Source organism: Dermochelys coriacea, chromosome 7 (assembly GCF_009764565.3).
Source record: "Dermochelys coriacea isolate rDerCor1 chromosome 7, rDerCor1.pri.v4, whole genome shotgun sequence".
NCBI classification, from domain to species: domain Eukaryota; kingdom Metazoa; phylum Chordata; order Testudines; family Dermochelyidae; genus Dermochelys; species Dermochelys coriacea.
The window spans coordinates 54,574,253-54,595,391 of record NC_050074.1 but is presented as its reverse complement, the minus strand read 5'-3'; the positions used below and the strand labels follow the sequence as shown (position 1 = coordinate 54,595,391).

Here is a 21,139-nt window from a genome sequence, read left to right as displayed (position 1 = left end):
GTAGTGATAATCAAGGCGGGCCATTTCCAGCAGTTGACAAGAACGTCTGAGGAACGGTGGGGGAGGGGAGGGGAGGGAATAAACATGGGGAAATAGTTTTATTTTGTGTAATGACACATCCACTCCCAGTCTTTATTGAAGCCTAAGTTAATGGTGTCCAGTTTGCAAATTAATTCCAATTCAGCAGTCTCTCGTTGGAGTCTGTTTTTGAATTTTTGTTGTTGAAGAATTGCCACTTTTAGGTCTGTAATCGAGTGACCAGAGAGATTGAAGTGTTCTCCGACTGATTTTTGAATGTTATAATTCCTGACGTCTGATTTGTGTTCATTTATTCTTTTACGTAGAGACTGGCCGGTTTGGCCAATGTACATGGCAGAGGGGCATTGCTGGCACATGATGGCATATATCACATTGGTAGATGTGCAGGTGAACGAGCCTCTGATAGCATGGCTGATGTGATTAGGCCCTATGGTGGTGTCCCCTGAATAGATACGTGGACACATTTGGCAAGGGACTTTGTTGCAAGGATAGGTTCCTGGGTTAGTGGTTTTGTTCTGTGGTTGCTGGTGAGTATTTGCTTCAGGTTGGTGGGCTGTCTCCCAAGATCTTTGAGTGATGGGTCGTCCTTCAGAATAGGTTGTAGATCCTTGATGATGCGCTGGAGCGATTTTAGTTGGGGGCTGAAGGTGATGGCTAGTGGCGTTCTGTTATTTTCTTGGTTGGGCCTGTCCTGTAGTAGGTGACTTCTGGGTATTCTTCTGGCTCTGTCAATCTGTTTCTTCACTTCAGCAGGTGAGTATTTTAGTTGTAAGAACGCTTGATAGAGATCTTGTAGGTGTTTGTCTCTGTCTGAGGGGTTGGAGCAAATGCGGTTGTATCGTAGAGCTTGGTTGTAGACAATGGATCGTGTGGTGTGGTCTGGATGAAAGCTGGAGGCATGTAGGCAAGTATATCAGTCAGTAGGTTTCCGGTATAGGGTGCTGTTTATGTGACCATCACTTATTAGCACTGTAGTGTCCAGGAAGTGGATCTCTTGTGTGGACTGGTCCAGGCTGAGATTGATGGTGGGATGGAAATTGTTGAAATCATGGTGGAATTCCTCAAGGGCTTCTTTTCCATGGGTCCAGATGATGAAGATGTCATCAATGTAGCGCAAGTAGAGTAGGGGCATTAGGGGATGAGAGTTGAGGAAGCGTTGTTCTAAGTCGGCCATAAAAATGTTGGCATACTGTGGGGCCATGCGGGTACCCATCGCAGTGCCGCTGATTTGAAGGTATACATTGTCCCCAAATGTGAAATAGTTATGGGTGAGGACAAAGTCACAAAGTTCATCCAACAGGTTTGCCGTGACATTATCAGAGATACTGTATCATGACAGCTTGTAGTTCATCTTTGTGTGGAATGTTGGTGTAGAGGGCTTCAACATCCATAGTGGCTAGGAGGGTGTTTTCAGGAAGATCACCAATGGATTGTGGTTTCCTCATGAAGTCAGTGGTGTTTCGAAGATAGCTAGGAGTGCTGGTAACGTAGAGCCTGAGGAGGGAGTCTACATAGCCAGACAATCCTGCTGTCAGGGTGCCAATGCCTGAGATGATGGGGCGTCCAGGATTTCCAGGTTTCAGAGTAGCAGCCGTGTTAGTCTGTATTTGCAAAAAGAAAAGGAGTACTTGTGACACCTTAGAGACTAACAAATTTCCAGTATTTCCAGGTTTATGGATCTTGGGTAGCAGATGAATACCCCTGGTCTGGGTTCTAGGGGTGTCTCTGTGTGGATTTGTTCTTGTGCTTTTTCAGGGAGTTTCTTGAGCAGATGGTGTAGTTTCTTTTGGTAACCCTCAGTGTGATCAGAGGGTAATGGCTTGTAGAAAGTGGTGTTGGAGAGCTGCCTAGCAGCCTCTTGTTCATATTCTGACGCATTCGTGATGATGACAGCACCTCCTTTGTCAGTCTTTTTGATTATGATGTCAGAGTTGTTTCTGAGGCTGTAGATGGCATTGTGTTCTGCACGGCTGAGGTTATCGGGCAAGTGATGCTGCTTTTCCACAATTTCAGTCCCGGCATGTCGGTGGAAGCACTCTATGTAGAAGTCCAGTCTGTTGTTTCGACCTTCAGGAGGAGTCCACCCAGAATCCTTCTTTTTGTAGTGTTGGTAAGAAGCTCTCTGTGGGTTAGTATGCTGTTCAGAGGTGTGTTGGAAATATTCCTTGAGTCGGACACGCCTGCTGGTAATAGCTCACCTTACCTGATCACACTCGTCACTGTGTGTATGGTAACACCCATTGTTTCATGTTCTCTGTGTACATAAAATCTCCCCACTGTATTTTCCACTGCATGCATCCGATGAAGTGAGGTGTAGCTCACGAAAGTTTATGTTCAAATAAATTTGTTTCTAAGGTGCCACAAGTACTCCTTTTCTTTTTGTGGATACAAACTAATACGGGGGCTACTCTGAAACGTATGCACTATAGAGTGCTTCTTTATTCTCCATTTCTGGGCTCAGCAGGCCTACAGTTTACATGTGCTGTAGACTGGGTTGCCAGGGGTATTTTGTGGAAAAGACAGCTATGTTGTTAAAACCGAGATTTTTCCCTGCCAGAATAGTTAAGGATTTTTTTTTTTTACTGTCTGAAATTGTGATTTTTGAAAGGTTTTTGTTGTTGAGTGAAGAGGAAATTGTTCCTTAAGAAATGTGCATGAAGACTGGCTTATCACAGTGTGCTCTAGACAGGGAGCAATATAGGACTGACTGTTTAGGTCTACTATTGTTGAGCCCCTGCCTCCTCAGCAGATGATAGAGAGGAAAATGAGCCTATCAGTAGTAAACAGTTTGTTTTCCTCTTACCTTGCAGGTTTTCTTTCCTGTGTGTGGCATTGCCATGTCACTGATACCCATGTCATGATGAGGTTTGCAGTGACAACGTTATAAAACAGTACAGTCACAGTTACAGGGCAAGGTGTGCTTTAGACTCCTTTTGAATATAGCTTCTGGAGTACAGCTTCACCCCTTTCTGGGTGGGATCACATGCCACATGGTCTATACCATTCTTAGACTGAATTTCTGGGCTGGGCCGCCCCTGTCTCCACCTCCCTTTTACCAAATATATTAATATGACAGGCCCACCTGTGTTTGTCATCTGTTAGCCCTTTTCCTCTGGTTCCAGTGGTGGATGGAAGTAACTCAAAACCAGCTTCTTCAAACAGAATATTATTTATTTACCCAAAGGTGAATGTAGCAAGCAGAAAAAAGGGATAAAACAGTAAAAGGCCTGTATGCCTGAGTCAGGCCTAAACTTCATCCTTTCCTTGCCAGTTTTGGGTGAGTTCCACTTACCCCAGATGCCCTGCTCCTGGAGGAGACAGACTATGCAGCATTCTCTCTTTTTCTCTCTCTGTCAGAGGCTCGTTTCCAGCTGCTGCCCACTCACTGCCTTCCTCTCTAGTCTTTACTGTTTTAGGTCCCCTTTTTCCAGGCCAGAGCCTAGGATCAGAATGAACCTTGCCAGCCTGGCTTGAGCCAGGTAGGTGGGCATTCCCAATTAGTAGCTCTCCCATTGTTCCCTTAAGGTACCTCATAGCTGTAATTGTTTTGATTCCTGTTTGTTTCCCTGTAACAGCCTCCTTTCATTTAATTCCTTGCGGTCAGGCTGGACAATAGCAAATTGGTAAACAGACATGCCTATGGTAATCATAGAAATAATCCGAATATCTCCCTTATTTTCTATGGCTACAATTTTAAAATCAGAGTTGAATCTGAAAATGCAGGTTCCTTTTTAACTGCTGATGTTCACAGATGATTTCCTTAGGGATTGATCTCCCTCTCCTCAAATGGAGACGGGTACCACAGGATGTGTCTGTTTTGGAAAACATCACTGCCTCACTGTACTTAGTATCAGTATGTTAAACTAAGCTGTTCTTCCTCTCGACAGGTACACAGTGCCCTTTGCTCAGTCTGCTTTTGGTGCAGTGTAGCCTGGCTCTTCCTCCGACTCTGCACACAGCTGCTCAGCAAGGTAAGAGAAAAATGGATGTAACTGTGATCATTTTGGATTGGGTGGTGTGGGGCAAGGGACAGGATGAGAGCAGTCCTGTTCCTGGGATCTTTGGTTTGGCATGTTGCTGACTGCTATGGAAAATGGCCATTTTCTCATTCTAGGAGATGATGATGAATTCACCTTTCCCTCATTGGGTCATAGTACACTCTGCTCTCCCTTTTCTGTTGCCGTTTGTGAAGTGCCTTGGAGTACAAATAATGCTTTGCAGTTCTTTCGAACGTCTCAAACATTAAAAAGCACCCTGGGACAGGGAGTGTCCTTTTGTTCTGTGTTTGTATGGTGTGTAGCACAATGGAGTCCTGGTGTAAGATTGAGATCCTAGATGCTACCATAATACACATAATATCATCTCTGTGAAATACATAAATGTTTACACCATTTTACACCTGGGTAAACTGAGGCATGGCAAGCCAAGTTAGTGTTAGCATTTTAGACTAGAACCAAGACTCACTGGATAATGCATCCTTCTTGCAAAACATAAGAAACTAGAATATCTTGGAGTGTGATGCAGGTATCAATAAATAATATTTGCTGTCCTGTCCAATATGCACTTAAAAGTCGGAACGCTTTGTGCAGGGTTGTTCGAGGGGACATTGAAAGGCTGCAGTTGACCTCTCCAGAGTGCACCTATAACTGTGTTTTTAGTGCCAGTTAGCTGTAAATTCAAAAGCAAATCTGGTCCTTATGTAATGATTCACATCCATCCACAGTTTGATGGGAACAGTTGCCAACATATTAAGAGAGCTAACACACGCTCCATTGTATGAACTGCACCTGTGTTTCAGCTCTTCCCAGGTGTAGGTGAATCCCGTTCTTTGAAGGCAGAGTACGGTACATACACAAATGTATAATGTTGAACAGAAGCTGGGGAGGAAGTGAAGCCAGTTGTGCTCTGCACGCAGAGGGAATGACTGGCTGGCTGGTGTAAAGGCACAGACTAATCCAGGCACAGCACCAAGCACTCGAGAGGTTTTTGGTAGGAGAGGGTTATGCCTCACTGCCAGACTGTTGGAATCTTTTCTCATGTTTTTTCTCACTCACCCTCCAAATCTCCTCAATTTCCTTTTTCTCCTTCCCTTCTGCTCTCCTCCTCTGTTGTCTACCCATTATTCTGAAGGTAGCACACAGTGGCTGATAGGAATATATTGTACTAGAAGAGGTGGCCTGAGGACTATGAAAGAGTTAATGGGTGGAACAGCAGATTGAGGGGTAATTTCAGGTTGTCTTCCGGGAACAGTAGAGATAAGAGATTAAGACTGATATCTCCCCAGCACTCCCTCAGCTGCTTATCAGCATGAGGTTCAGGGCTGTGTGTTTGTGATCTGAAAAGGATGTTCCATCACAAGGTTTCCAGCCCTGTGGGCCTGCTCCTCTCATGTCGCCCGTGTACTGCAGTAATTACTGCAATGACTGAGAAGGGGGTATATTAGAAGGGGAGATGCAGGGTCAAACATCTTGGTTTGGTTTGCGTGCAGCCCTTTTCGTGTTTAATGTCCATACCTGTTTCCAAGTTAGGGCTAGTCAATGCTGGAAAATGAAGCCATGTTATAACACCTGCTAGCACACACCACATTAAACATCTGTGGAGAGGTTAGCCATGACCAGCTCACATGATTTTAAAAGATGACAGTCCTTGTGTACACTAAGTGCTAAGTTGTGCGTTACAACCAATGTCATTTCCCAGAGTGGCAAGCCCTTAGATCTCCCTGCTAGCTTGGAGACTTGCTTAATGAGCTCCCTGGCATGCAGTAGTGACATTAACGGGCCTTGGTGGTGGCTGCTGGCCAAATCTCCCTGTGCTACCATTTTATTGCATTTCATGCTGGCTAACCATTATTTCAGGAGTTGGTCAGTCTGTGCCTTTACCCAGAGTGTTTCTTAGCACCACAGGTAACAGTATGGGAGAGCTATAGTCTCAGCATCTCTCAGCAGGATGGTGGTTCCCAATCACTGGTACTTTTAATTCTGAGCCCTGGTGTTCTGCCTCAACACACTTCACTCACTTTTGCCTTCTGTAAAGTGCACTGGCTCTTGGGCTGATCATGCAGAAGAGGAGGGATGTTATTGCTGGGTACAGGAGAAGGGAGAGCAAGGCCATGGTCAGATGGTACAGTCAATTCCGTAGTTGAGTAATGGTTATAGTGGCCCGAAAAGGTTGAATCCTAGCATTAGGTAATGGTGTAAGGAAGGTGTACTGGCTGTGAGGGAAGCTTGGAGGGCTTCCAGCCCCATCCTTCCCGCAGCAGTGCTGTAGTAGGAGGGAGTATAATTCCTTTCTTCCTTCTCCCTCTTTTCTTTGTTGCTCTGTCCCCTTCCCTCCCTTTCCCTCTGTCCTTATTATTGTATCTGCTGGCACTTAACATTAAAAAGGTTGCCGAGCAGTTTTTAAACTAAGAGATGGGAGAAAGCCAATTGCTGCAGAAGAACATGTGGATCAGACAGAGACTTCTCTTAGAGGAGAGTCTATTTATAGAGATTCTCTAGGTTTTAGTCAGGAGGAGAGGATGGAAGAGGATCAAGTATGGGCCAGATCAGATGAGAAACATTCACGTAAAGAATCTGACACATTAAAAAAGGGCAGACAAATAAACAGTGACAAGTTTTTAAAGTGCTTGTGCACATGCTAGAAATCTAAATAATAAGATGGGTGAACTAGAGTGCCTCATGTTAAAGGAGGATATTGATATAATAGGCATCACAGAAGCCTGGTGGAATGAGGACAATCAATGGGACACAATCATTCCGGGGTACAAAATATATCGGAAGGACAGAACAGGTCGTGTGGGGGTGGGGGCTGAAGTGGCACTACATGTGAAAGAAAATGTAGAATCAAATGAAATAAAAATCTTAAATGAATCCACATTTTCCATAGAATCTCTATGGATAGTAATTCCATACTCTAATAAGAATATAACAGTAGGGATCTATTATCGATCACCTGACCAGGACAGTGATAGTGACAATGAAATGCTAAGGGAGATTAGAGAGGCTATCAAAATAAAGAACTCAATAATAGTGGGGGATTTCAATTATCCCCATATTGTCTGGGTACATGTCACCTCCGGACGAAATTCAGAGACAAAATTTCTCAATACTTTAAATGACTGCTTCTTGGAGCAGCTGGTACAGGAACCCACAGGGGACAGGCAACTCTCGGTCTACTCCTGAATGGAGCGCAGGATCTGGTCCAAGAGGTAACTATAAAAGGACCACTTCGAAATAGTGACCATAATATAATAACATTTAACATTTCTGTGGTGGAAAGAAAACCTCAACAGCCCAACGCTATGGCATTTAATTACAGAAAGGGGAACTATGCAAAAATGAGGAGGTTAGTTAAACAGAAATTAAAAGGTACAGTTACTAGAGTGAAATCACTGCAAGATGCATGGATGCTTTTCAAAGACACCATAATAGAGGCTCAAATTAAATGTATACCCCAAATTAAAAAACACAGTAAAAGAACTAAAAAAGAGCCACCGTGGCTTAACAACAATATAACGAAGAGAGGGAAGAGCATCTTCGCAAGCAGGCTGGCTAACCTAGTGAGGAGGGCTTTAAGCTAGGTTCACTGGGGAAAGGGGACCAAAACCCTGAGGTAAGTGGGGACGTGGGATACTGGGAGGAAGTACGAACAGGAGAGCGCGAGAGGGGAGGGCTCCTGCCTCATACTAAGAAAGCAGGACAAACAGCAAGTTATCTCAAGTGCCTGTACACAAATGCAAGAAGCCTGGGAAACAAGCAGGGAGAACTGGAAGTCCTGGCACAGTCAAGGAATTACGATGTGATTGGAATAACAGAGACTTGGTGAGATAACTCACATGACTGGAGTACTGTCATGGATGGATATAAATTGTTCAGGAAGGACAGACAGGGCAGAAAAGGTGGGGGAGTTGCATTGTATGTAAGAGAGCAGTATGACTGCTCAGAGCTCTGGTATGAAACTGCAGAAGAAACCTGAGAGTCTCTGGATTAAGTTTAGAAGTGTGAGCAACAAGGGTGATGTAGTGATGGGAGTCTGCTATAGACCACCAGACCAGGGGGATGAGGTGGACGAGGCTTTCTTCCAGCAACTAACGCAAGTTAATAGATCGCAGGCCCTGGTTCTCATGGGAGACTTCAATCACCCTCATATCTACTGGGAGAGCAATACAGCGGTAAACAGACAATCCAGAAAGTTTTTGGAAAGTGTAGGGGACAATTTCCTGATGCAAGTGCTGGAGGAACCAACTGGGGCAGAGCTCTTCTTGACCTGCTGCTCACAAACCAGGAAGAATTAGTAGGGGAAGCAAAAGTGGATGGGAACCTGGGAGGCAGTGACCATGAGATGGTCAAGTTCAGGATCCTGACACAGGGAAGAAAGGAGAGCAGCAGAATACCAACCCTGGACTTCAGAAAAGCAGACTTTGACAACCTCAGGGAACTGATGGGCAGGATCCCCTGGGAGAACAACAACATGAGGGGGAAAGGAGTCCAGGAGAGCTGGCTGTATTTTAAAGAATCCTTATAGAGGTTACAGGGATAAAGCAACCCGATGTGTAGAAAGAAGAGTAAATATGGCAGGCGACCAGCTTGGCTTAACAGTGAAATCCTTGCTGATCTTAAACACAAAAAAGAAGCTTACAAGAAGTGGAAGATTGGACAAATGACGAGGAAGGGTATGAAAATATTGCTCAGGCATGCAGGAGTGAAATCAGGAAGGCCAAATCACAGCTGGAGTTGCAGCCAGCAAGAGATGTTAAGAGTAACCAGAAGGGTTTCTTCAGGTATGTTAGCAACAAGAAGAAAGTCAAGGAAAGTGTGGGTCCCTTACTGAATGAGGGCAGCAACCTAGTGACAGAGGATGTGGAAAAAGCTAATGTACTCAATGCTTTTTTTGCTTCTGTATTCACGAACAAGGTCAGCTCCCAGATTACTGCACTGGGCAGCACAGCATGGGGAGGCTAGCCCTCTGCAGAGAAAGAAGTGGCTCAGGACTATTTAGAAAAGCTGGACGAGCACAAGTCCATGGGGCCGGATGCGCTGCATCCAAGAGTGCTAAAGGAGTTGGTGGATGTGATTGCAGAGCCATTGGCCATTATCTTTGAAAACTCATGGTGATTGGGGGAGGTCGCGGATGACTGAAAAAAGGCTAATGTAGTGCCCGTCTTTAAAAAAAGGAAGGAGGAGGATCCTGGGAAGTACAGGCCAGTCAGCCTCACCTCAGTCTAGATGACTTCCTGAGGTCCCTTCCAACCCTGATATTCTATGATTCAGTCCCTGGAAAAATCATGGAGCAGGTCCTCAAGGAATCAATTCTGAAGCACTTAGAGGAGAGGAAAGTGATCAGGAACAATCAGCATGGATTCACCAAGGGCAAGTAATGCCTGACTAATCTAATTGCCTTCTATGACAAGATAACTGGCTCTATGGATGAGGCGAAAGCAGTGGACATGTTGTTCCTTGACTTTAGCAAAGCTTTTGACACGGTCTCCCACAGTATTCTTGCCAGCAAGTTAAAGAAGTATGGGCTGGATGTATGGACTATAAGGTGGATAGAAAGCTGGCTAGATTGTCGGGCTAAACGGGTAGTGATCAATGGCTCCATGTCTAGTTGGCAGCCGGTATCAAGTGGAGTGCCCAAGGGTCGGTCCTCGGGCCAGTTTTGTTCAATATCTTTATTAATGATCTGGAGGATGGTGTGGATTTCACCCTCAGCAAGTTTGCAGATGACACTAAACTGGGAGGAGAAGTAGATATGCTGGAGTGTAGAGATAGGATACAGAGGGACCTAGGCAAATTAGAGGATTGGGCCAAAAGAAATCTGATGAGGTTCAACAAGGACAAGTGCGGAGTCTGCACTTAGGATGGAAGAATCCCATACACCGCTACAGACTAGGGATCGAATGGCTAGGCAGAAATTCTGCAGAAAAGGACCTAAGGGTTACAGTAGACGAGAAGCTGGATATGAGTCAACCGTGTGCCATTGTTGCCAAGAAGGCCAGTGGCATTTTGGGATGTATAAGTAGGGGCATTGCCAGCAGATCGAATGACGTGATCGTTTCCCTCTATTCGACATTGGTGAGGCCTCATCTGGAGTACTGTGTCCAGTTTTGGGCCCCACACTACAAGAAGGATGTGGAAAAATTGGAAAACGTCCAGCAGAGGGCAACAAAAATGATTAGGGAACTGGAACACATGACTTATGAGGAGAGGCTGAGGGAACTGGGATTGTTTAGTCTGTGGAAGAGAAGAATGAGAGGGGATTTGATAACTGCTTTCAACAACCTGAAAGGGGGTTCCAAAGAGGATGGATCTAGGCTGTTCTCAGTGGTAGCAGATGACAGAACAAGGAGTAATGGTCTCAAGTTGCAGTCAGGGAGGTTTACGTTGGATATTAGAAAAAGTAACATACTGATGTCAGTACAGAGGTAAATAGAAAGGAGTATAAACACTGACATATTAAATGTAAAAATGTAATAAGAAAAGCCAAAAAGGAGTTTGAAGAACAGCTAGCCAAAAGCTCAAAAGATAATAACAATATGTTTTTTAAGTACATCAGAAGCAGGAAGGCTGCTAAACAACCAGTAGGGCCCCTGCGCGATCGAGATACAAAAGGAGCATTTAAAGACAATAAAGTCATCGCGGAGAAACTAAATGAATTCTTTCTTCAGTCTTCACGGCTGAGGATGTTGGGGAGATTCCCAAACCTGAGTCATCTTTTGTAGGTGACAAATCTGAGGAATTGTCACAGATTAAAGTGTCACTAGAGGAGGTTTTGGAATTAATTGAGAAACTTAACAGTAACAAGTCACTGGGAGCAGATGGCATTCACCCAAGAGTTCTGAAAGAACTCAAATGTGAAATTGAGGAACTATTAACTATGGTTTGTAATCTGTCCTTTAAATCAGTTACTGTACCCAATGACTGGAAGATAGCTAATGTAACTCCAATACTTAAGAAGGGCTCTAAAGGTGATCCTGACAATTACAGACCGGTAAGTCTAACGTCAGTACCAGGCAAATTAGTTGAAACAATCGTAAAGAATAAAATTGTCAGACACGTAGAAGAACATCAATTGTTGCGCAAAAGTCAGCATCGTTTCTGTAAAGGGAGATCATGTCTAATCTATTAGAATTCTTTGAGGGGGTCAACAAACATGTGGATAAGGGGGATCCAGTAGAAATAGTGTGCTTAGATTTCCAGAAAGCCTTTGACAAGATCCCTCACCAAAGGCTCTTATGTAAATTAAGTTGTCATGGGAAAACAGGGAAGATCCTTTCATGGATTGAGAACTGTTTAAAAGACAGGGAACAAAGGGTAGGAATAAATGGTAAATTTTCAGAATGGAGAGGGTAACTAGTGGTGTTCCCCAAGGGTCAGTCCTAGGACCAATCCTATTCAACTTATTCATAAATGATCTGGAGAAACGGGTAAACAGTGAGGTGGCAAAGTTTGCAGATGATAGTAAACTGCTCAAGATAGTTAAGACCAGGGGTCTCAAACATGCATGCGGACTACAGAGTTATTTGCTGCAGTCTGTCAAGCTCCCCGTGGCCCTCTCTGCCCCCCCGAGTTATTTCCTGCAGCGACCAAGCTCCCCCCCATCCCAGTGTGCCGCGTCCCCGCTCTGCTGCCTACTTCTAGGCTCCTCTCACCGCCAAACAGCTCTTTGGCTGTGCTTAGGGCTTTCCAGGAGGGAGGGGGGAGGAGTGGGGAGCCGCCCCCTCAGGCGAAGAGGCGGGGCAGGGCTGGGGATTTGGGGAAGGGTTTGGAATAGGGGTTTGGAGGGGGTGGAGTTGGGGTTGGGACTTTGGGGAAGGGGTTGGAATGGGGGCAGGGAAGGGGTGGGAGGAGGTGGGGCAGCGGCGGGGCCTCATGGAAGGGGTGAAGTGGGAGCGGGGGTGGGAGGGTGTCAGTGATGCAGCCCTCGGGCCAATGTACTAGTCCTCATGTGGTCCTCCTGGTGATTTTAGTTTGAGATCCCTGGTTAAGATCAAAGCAGACTGTGAAGATCTCACAAGACAAAGTGATTGGACAACAAAATGGCAAATGAAATTTAATGTGGATAAATTTAAAGTAATGCACATTGGAAAAAATAGCCCCAACTATACATACAATATGATGGGGGCTAATTTAGCTGCAACTAATCAGGAAAGAGATCTTAGAGTCATCGTGGATAGTTCTCTGAAGACGTGCATGCAGTGTGCAGCGGCAGTCAAAAAAGCCAACGGGATGTTAGAAATCATTAAAAAGGGGATAGAGAATAAGACGGAGAATATCTTATTGCCTTTATATAAATCCATGGTACGCCCACATCTTGAATAGTGCATACAGATGTGGTCCCCTCCTCTCAAAAAAGATATACTGGCATTAGAAAAGGTTCAGAAAAGGGCAACTAAAATGATTAGGGGTTTGGAACGGGTTCCATATGAGGAGAGATTAAAGAGGCGAGGACTTTTCAGCTTGGAAAAGAGGAGATTAAGGGGGGATATGATAGAGGTCTTTAAAATCATGAGTGGTGTGGAGAAAGTGAATAAGGCAAAGTTATTTACTTGTTCCCATAATATAAGAACTAGGGGCCACCAAATGAAATTAATAGGCAGCAGGTTTAAAACAAATAAAAGGAAGTAGTTCTTCACTCAGTGCACAGTCAACCTGTGGAACTCCTTGCCTGAGGAGGTTGTGAAGGCTAGGACTATAACAGGGTTTAAAAGAGAACTCGATAAATTCATGGAGGTTAAGTCCATTAATGGTTATTAGCCAGGATGGGTAAGGAATGGTGTCCCTAGCCTCTCTTTGTCAAAGGGTGAAGATGGATGGCAGGAGAGAAATCACTTGATCATTACCAGTTAGGTTCACTCCCTCTGGGGCACCTGGCATTGGCCGCTGTCGGTAGACAGGATACTGGGCTGGATGGACCTTTGGTCTGACCCAATATGGCTGTTCTTGTGTTCTTAAACTGTAAAGTAACAGCATAAATACTCATCCAAATCTCGATAACTTTAATAGAGCAAAAGTGGGATGGGAAGGGGCCTTGTTCATGCATTTTTGTTACCAGAGGTGATTTGACGGCTAAGACTAAAGAGGAACTTTGGTGAGTACAGCAACTTCCCATGTGCCAGGAATAATAGAGAGAAAGTTGTCAGTTGAAAACGGCAGGAGCTGCATTAGCAAATATCAATGAAACAGATGGCTGAGATGCTGCAGCTGTTGCTTAGAATCTCCTGGAAGATCTTTAGCATGGAGCTGCAGGAGACTATTTTTAAAGGGGTAATGAAAACAAAAATACAAACTTTAAGTTCAGGATCACCAAAAAAAATAAAGGCATCCGCTTGAATGAGATGAAATTCACCAGGCTCTAATTCTTTTTTCACATTGCAAATCTCAGAGCTATGGAATTTAGTTCTGGGTCAGAAATTGCAAGTACATGTTGTAGATCAGAGGTGGGCAAACTACGGCCCACTGGCCACATCCGGCCCACGGGACCGTCCTGCTTGGCCCTAGAGCTCCCAGCCCTTCCCCTGCTGTCCCTCCTCCCCTGCAGCCTTAGCTCGCCGTGCCACCAGCGCTCTGGGCAGTGGGGCTGTGAGCTTCTGCCAGGCAGCGTGGTGGTGGGGCTGGCTCTGGCCGGGCTTTGAGCAGCATGGGGGGGGGCAGGGAGCAGGGGGGTTGGATAAGGGGCAAGGGGTTCCAGGGGGCAGTCAGGGGACAGGGAGCAGGGGGCAGTTGGATGGGGCGGAGATTCTGGGTGGGTAATCAGGGCACGGGGAACGGGGGGGGTTGGATTGTCGGGGGTGTATGGATGGGGTCGGGGCAGTCAGGGGACAGGGAGCAGGGGGAGTTGGATAGGGTGTGGGGTCCTGGGAGGGCAGTTAGGTGTGGGGGGTCCCCGGAGGACGTGGTCAGGGGACAAGGAGCAGGGGGGGTTGGATGGGTGGGAGGTTCTAAGGGGGCAGGAAGTGGGAAGGGTCGGATGGGGGCAGGAGCCAGGCTGTTTGGGGAGGCACAGCCTTCCCTACCCAGCCCTCCATACAGTTTTGCAACCCCAATGTGGCGCTCAGGCCAAAAAGTTTGCCCACCCCTGTTTATAGATTGTCATACAGTGGACTTGCCTGGTTACTTAGTAATATTCTTTCTGTTCTTCCATGTGAGACACCCAGTCTCTGGCAAAAGCTGCTAGAGAAGGGGGATATTGTACTTCCCACCACACCATTATGATCCTCAGCGTACTGTTTTTAAAGATGTGTGGATGCTTCAGGAAAAGCTTTTGAAAATATTTTATGTAGAAATAATTCTTCTTTTATTACAGTGTTGCACTAGAGATGTTAAAGTTCTGATTGAGGAGACATTTTCATGTAAAGCACATAAAAACAGACACATCACAAATTTAGTCTTCAGGTGATGTTTCTCAGGGTCGTTTCTATCCCAAAGATGATTTCCTGCCCCTTCCATGTGTGGGGAAAAAAGGACAACATTGCTTCTGAGTGTTGTGGTTTCATCACAGTAGGAAAAACTGGAGTTTCAGTGGTGAGGAGTGTTTGGGTTTTTTTTACATATTACTTTTTGGTAACCAAAAGAGGCTTATTTTCAGATTGGCAGTGTATTTTTTCCTCAGTGAAGACTAGCTTTTTTTGAAAGACCATAGATAGTAGTAAAGACCTGCATGCAGTTTTGTATGTATCTGATGATCTGCATATTAAAATAGATACAGCTTCATTTGAATCCTTCATTGCACATTCAGACAAATGGCTTTGAACGCACAAACACGCTCCCAGACAAACTGATTGATCACCTGTTCATAGAGTTTTGTTTCTTGTGTTTTGTTTTGTTTTTTAATATAAAAATTTGTTAATGTGTTATGGTTGAGCTTTTAAACACTATTTAAAATTCAGGAAATTCTGAGTCATGGTTATGTAACAGCCCTCTTGTACATGTTTAGTTTGTTTTTATTACTGTCTATTTTTTTCCAAATTATAACGTTTCCTTACCAATAAATATATCTAAGTGCATTAAAACAAAAACATAAACTCTATTCCTGAAATCATCTATACTTACAAAATGTTGGGGCTGCTGAAAGATGTCCTTTTCCTCGCTTCCTCCCGCCCCCCAAAAATACCTCTTCCCATTTAATTATTTAATTCACTCTTCTCCCTGCCCTCCCACATATAGCTTGAATAAACAGACACACTGTAATGTGCTCTGAAGGTCCGTGAACCTGGCCTCTATTGGACAAAGTGTGGGGTGGGGAGGAGTGAGTTCTGGAGTCAGGCATCACTCATTGAGAAATATTTGCTCCCAGATGGCTAAATCTGGGCACTACTCACTCCAGAGACCTCACTGATCATCACTGTTCAGTAAGAGTTTGAAGGGAAATATGGTCTCAAAGGTAGCCAGAACACAAACCATGAAGGACGTTGTAGGTCAAAACCAGCACCTTGAACCTCTTTCCTGCTGGAGCGGCTGAAGTCTTATAGCCTTGACCCATCCCACTATCAAGGCTGTGACCAGTGAAACAACAGGTAGAGGTGAACCTGGCACCACTTCGGCAGACTGCCTGTCACGTGTGAGCATGCTTTCATGTAAAATGCATTCTCAGTAATAGGGGCATTAGTCACTCTCAGCATGATGTCAGGATCCTTCCCTCGCCTTACTTCAGGGTTATACGTTGGGCATTTGAGTCATAACTTTGAATTTCTTTACCTTTTACCTCCTGCTCCAGAGGTATGGGGAGGGCAAAAAACAGTCTTTCAGGTTTCTCCTCTGTCCAGTCAAGGCTTTTTTATTTTTTTTAAGGGACTTAATCAACGTGAGCATATGACCCACACTTACTGGGAATTCCTTGTTCATGGTGAAAGATTGCAATCTCCGATCCCCATCATGAATGGGGTTCAACATGTTACTTGCACCTGTCGACGTGTGCAGCCCTAGGCATCTAAGGGCATCACAAACCTATTGCTCAATCTCTGGTGGCTGAACGCCACTTGTCCCTCTAAGAAGTTGGACGCCAACCGCTTGGGAGTCGCATAACTAGTTAGCATGCCAGAATCTCGTTTGTTATTGGAATTAACCAGACAAATGGCTCCACTGAGTATCAGCCTATAACTTCCTCTCCTCTGTCTGCACCCCCAGCCAGCTGCTTGCTTTCTTAGTGCAGAAGATCTGGAAGGTGGATGAGAGACACACAATAGCTGTAGAAGAAGTGGATGGCTGGTCTGATAAAGGCCTAGAAAGGGAGCAAGAGAAAAATGTTGCTGCTCCAACTCAGAATTGGGGAGGGGAGAGAAGAAGATGCACTCGCTGTTTGGTGTCTGACAAATGGAGAGGGACCTAAAGTGAAGCTCAGAGGGAGGCAATGATATGTGGCTGCAGGGAGGATTAGGAGTTGAACCCCATAACATTTTAGGTCATCTCTATCCCTGGAAAGAAACAAAGCGAGCAATCAGACTGAAGAGAGGCCAAAACGGGGATACGTGCAGGGAGAAGAAAGGAAGACACACATGCAGAAACCCAGGGCAAGGACAACTGTGGTTCTAAAAGTGTACAGCATCATGTTTTCCCACTGAGTGAGCTGCAGGCAATCATTAATTTCACTAGTTAAATTACAGTTTCTACCAAATGTCCATATGCTATCCTTGATCTTTGTGCAAACCTTCTTTGATATCAGTAGGAGTGTGTCTGGGGATTGAGGGTACATGGCTCTCACTTTGGAGACAAAGCTCCCAGCCCCAAATTAAAAGTGTAATTCAGCCTACTCCACAGACTGAGGATGATATGCCAGCTGTATGCCATTTGAAAGAGATCTGAGATTCCAAACTTTCACCTGGTAGAAAGTGGTAATCTCTAGCTCTAGAAGCTTAAGGATACCCACTAACATTCAGAATTCAGGTAGGTTGGGAGGGGAGGGAAAACGAGATAGAAATTAGAGTCAAGTGGCTTTATTCTTTTTTTTTTTTTTTTTTTTTAAAGGTCCAGTATCCTGCATCCTACTAAGGCAAGGAAATACTTTGAGTGAAAGTGGGAATGCTCAGCTTTCCAGTAGTGTCTCTTTTTCTTCCTTTTCTCTGGAAAGATTAGAAATGCTGTGAGACACTCTTGCTTCCTTCCCTTCCATAACAAGCCCTCAGGTGATATGATTTGGTTTATGCTTCTAACAAATGATCATGGGAAAAGCAGAATGTAAATGCTCTACTGCTGATGGCTGTAGGCCCACCAAACCAGCATAGAATGATACTAGAAATGACTAGGAGAAGGGGAGAGATGGCAACTCAAGACACTGGGAAGCCTGGTGTGGGAGGCACCTTGCTCTGCCTTTCTATGGGAAACAAAAACATTTGGATGTTGTCTAGTGTTTTAAATTACTTGGGGGGAGTGTGGAGGGTAAGCTGGGGTAGAAAAAAATACTTAGCAGCTTTGGAGGGAATAGTTAGGACCAATGCAAAGCTGAATATGACTTTTGCACTATACCATGAATGAACTAGATCCTTGTACAAGAATGAATGTCCCTGCCAGCTGTATAAATCATATATAATCAATCATTTACTACTGTCAGTATTCTGTATTCTTTGTTAAAGGAGACATGCACAATTACAGTTGGCAGTACTTACCTGACAAATGCATTATCTTCATTCTTATGATCCCTTCTGATTTCACTGCCCAAAACAAATAGAACTGTCTGTAGTGCTGGGAAGATCCTATTTAAATCACCCCAGAGCTCGGGCTACCGCTTACAAGGTTCTTGTTCAATTTTCATAAATTGAACTAATGTGCAGAGAGTTGGGGGTGTGGAAGCACTACATGTTCATCATACATAGGCTTGGCAAAATTTAATTTTGACTGATAATATTAGTGTTTACTTGTAAGCATTTTTCGATTTTTATCAGTTTTAAATTTTCACAGCTGTAGGAAATTAGGAGGGGTGAGACAATAATTATTGAATGACAGTCGATGTTGAGAGTCAAAAAGTTAAAGGTTCATAAGCATTAAAACACAATTTGTCGACATCATATGTCAAAGTGTATAAAGTAAATAGCCTGAAATCGAACTCCAATAAGTTCTCAAGAATCATTTTTGTTATGTTGTCTATCTGTACATTTTGATAATTATCAGTGGAAATATTTTTGTGTCAGTTTGTATGTTTACGTATAGTGAAATCAATGTTTATCTGCATTTACGGATAAAAATCTAATCCTTCCAGACCTAATCAGGTGCTTACAAGCTTTGATCTACACCTAAAAGTTTTGCCAGCATAGCTTTGTCAGTTAGGAGTGTAAAAAAATCAAACCCTAACCAACACAGCTATGCCAGCAAATACTGTAAACATAGTTATGCTGACTGTAGGAGGGTTTACTGATATAGCTATACTGGCTAACTCTTTCTAGTGTAGAGAGGACCATATTGATAATACTGAGAGCCTCTTACAATAGAGGAGAGGCACAACACAAAGGGTTTACAGACATAAATTAAACCTCACAACACATCTGTGAAATAAGTCATGCTTCTGGCTTACCATTGTCCAGGATCTCTTTTTGAATATGCAATTTTTTTTTGTGGGAATGGGAAAATTAGGCTTTAGAGAGGAGCAAACACCCTGATGGAACAGTTGCATTGATAAGACTTTGCTAGCCTATTGGAATTCCCTGCTGTCATGCGAGATGCTTGAGATGACTTGTCAAAATCAGTGCTTCAGAGCATTGGATGCTTATTGGTTGCTGATATCATCTAGCCTTAATAAACACGAGGGGTCCATACTGTGTACTGCTTGCATTTGGCAATTTCTTCCTCTCTTACAAATTTGACAGAATCTGAAGCCATTTTTCGGATGTGTGGCATTCTCATTGACTGATGTTTTTCAACTACATGTTCCATCGTATTCATAGATTTATAGATTCATAGATATTAAGGTCAGATGGGACCTTTATGATCATCTAGTCCGACTTCCTGCACAACGCAGGCCACAGAATCTCACACACCCACTCCTGCGAAAAACCTGTCACCTATGTCTGAGCTATTGAAGTCCTCAAATTGTGGTTTAAAGACTTCAAGGAGCAGAGAATCCTCTAGCAAGTGACTCGTGCCCCATGCTACAGAGGAAGGCGAAAAAACCACCAGGGCCTCTTCCAATCTGCCCTGGAGGAAAATTCCTTCCTGACCCCAAATATGGCGATCAGCTAAACCCTGAGCATATGGGCAAGATTCACCAGCCAGATACCCAGGAAAGAATTTTCTATAGTAACTCAGATCACACCCCATCTAACATCCCATCACAACCATTGGGCTGTGCTGCTTATATTCAGTTAAGGGCTCTTACAGGGAATGGGAAAGAGAACCAAAATGTAAAACTATAGCTGTTATTACACACACACACACACACACACACACACGATGTTAAAAGAACATTATTGAGGCTTCAAAGTCAAGCACTCAGAAGTTGGGAAATGTCTGAATTAAGGTTTCCCTTGCTACCTTAATTTGGCCCTCCTTGTGAGTATCCATTATAATACCATTTTGAATTACATGATCACATCCATTTTTTCCACTCCGTCCCTCATGGACTAAGGAGGCTGAGGCTCTGCACTTCACCAGGACATGGGTTTGTTTTTTTTCTGTAGTGGCAACAAACATCAGTTTTTAACTCTATTTGACTCTATTCAGGGCAGTAGAGCCTTAGTGCTTTATTTGTCTGTAATGCACCATGTCCACAAAGATTTTGTATAAAGAACAAATTTAGGAGTAATTTTAGCCAAATTGTACAATTTATCCCCCTTCCCCAGCTCAGGTGTTGAAGAGGAATTGGTTTCCTTAACAAGACGCCACTCTCATCAAGAAGAAAAGGAGTACTTGTGGCACCTTAGAGACTAACAAATTTATTAGAGCATAAGCTTTCGTGAGCTACAGCTCACTTCATCGGACGCATTTGGTGGAAAAAACGGAGAGATTTATATACACACACACACAGAGAACATGAAACAATGGGTTTATCATACACAGTGTAAGGAGAGTGATCACTTAAGATAAGCCATCACCAGCAGCGGGGGGGAAGGAGGAAAACCTTTCGTGGTGACAAGCAAGGTAGGCTAATTCCAGCAGTTAACAAGAATATCAGAGGAACAGTGGGGGGTGGGGTGGGAGGGAGAAATACCATGGGGAAATAGAAAAGGAGTACCCGTGGCACCTTAGAGACTAACATTTATTAGAGCATAAGCTTTCGTGAGCTACAGCTCACTCATTTTACTTTGTGTAATGACTCATCCATTCCCAGTCTCTATTCAAGCCTAAGTTAATTGTATTCCACCATGATTTCAACAATTTCCATCCCACCATCAACCTCAGCCTGGACCAGTCGACACAAGAGATCCACTTCCTGGACACTACGGTGGTAATAAGCGATGGTCACATAAACACCATCCTATATCGGAAACCTACTGACCGCTATTCCTACCTACATGCGTCTAGCTTTCATCCAGATCATACCACTCGATCCATTGTCTACAGCCAAGCGCTACGATATAACCGCATTTGCTCCAACCCTTCAGACAGAGACAAACACCTACAAGGTCTCTATCATGCATTCCTACAACTACAATACCCACCTGCTGAAGTGAAGAAACAGATTGACAGAGCCAGAAGAGTACCCAGAAGTCACCTACTACAGGACAGGCCCAACAAAGAAAACAACAGAACGCCACTAGCCATCACCTTCAACCCCCAACTAAAACCTCTCCAACGCATCATCAAGGATCTACAACCTATCCTGAAGGACGACCCATCACTCTCACAGATCTTGGGAGACAGACCAATCCTTGCTTACAGACAGCCCCCCAATCTGAAGCAAATACTCACCAGCAACCACACAACAGAACCACTAACCCAGGAACCTATCCTTGCAACAAAGCCCATTGCCAACTCTGTCCACATATCTATTCAGGGGATACCATCATAGGGCCTAATCACATCAGCCACACTATCAGAGGCTCGTTCACCTGCGCATCTACCAATGTGATATATGCCATCATGTGCCAGCAATGCCCCTCTGCCATGTACATTGGCCAAACTGGACAGTCTCTACATAAAAGAATGAATGGACACAAATCAGACGTCAAGAATTA

At 44.3% G+C, this 21,139-nt stretch overlaps 1 protein-coding gene across 13 annotated transcripts in view; it reads left to right on the top strand.

Annotated features, from left to right (window-relative positions):
• NDST2 (N-deacetylase and N-sulfotransferase 2) overlaps positions 1–21,139 on the top strand; it is a 231,546-nt gene that overhangs the window by 83,971 nt on the left and 126,436 nt on the right. For all 13 annotated transcript variants that reach the window (XM_043519651.1, XM_043519652.1, XM_043519650.1 and 10 more), the window contains exon 3: positions 3,927–4,010. The gene's annotated coding sequence lies outside the window, so the exon portion shown is untranslated. The remainder of the gene's footprint in view (positions 1–3,926; positions 4,011–21,139) is intronic.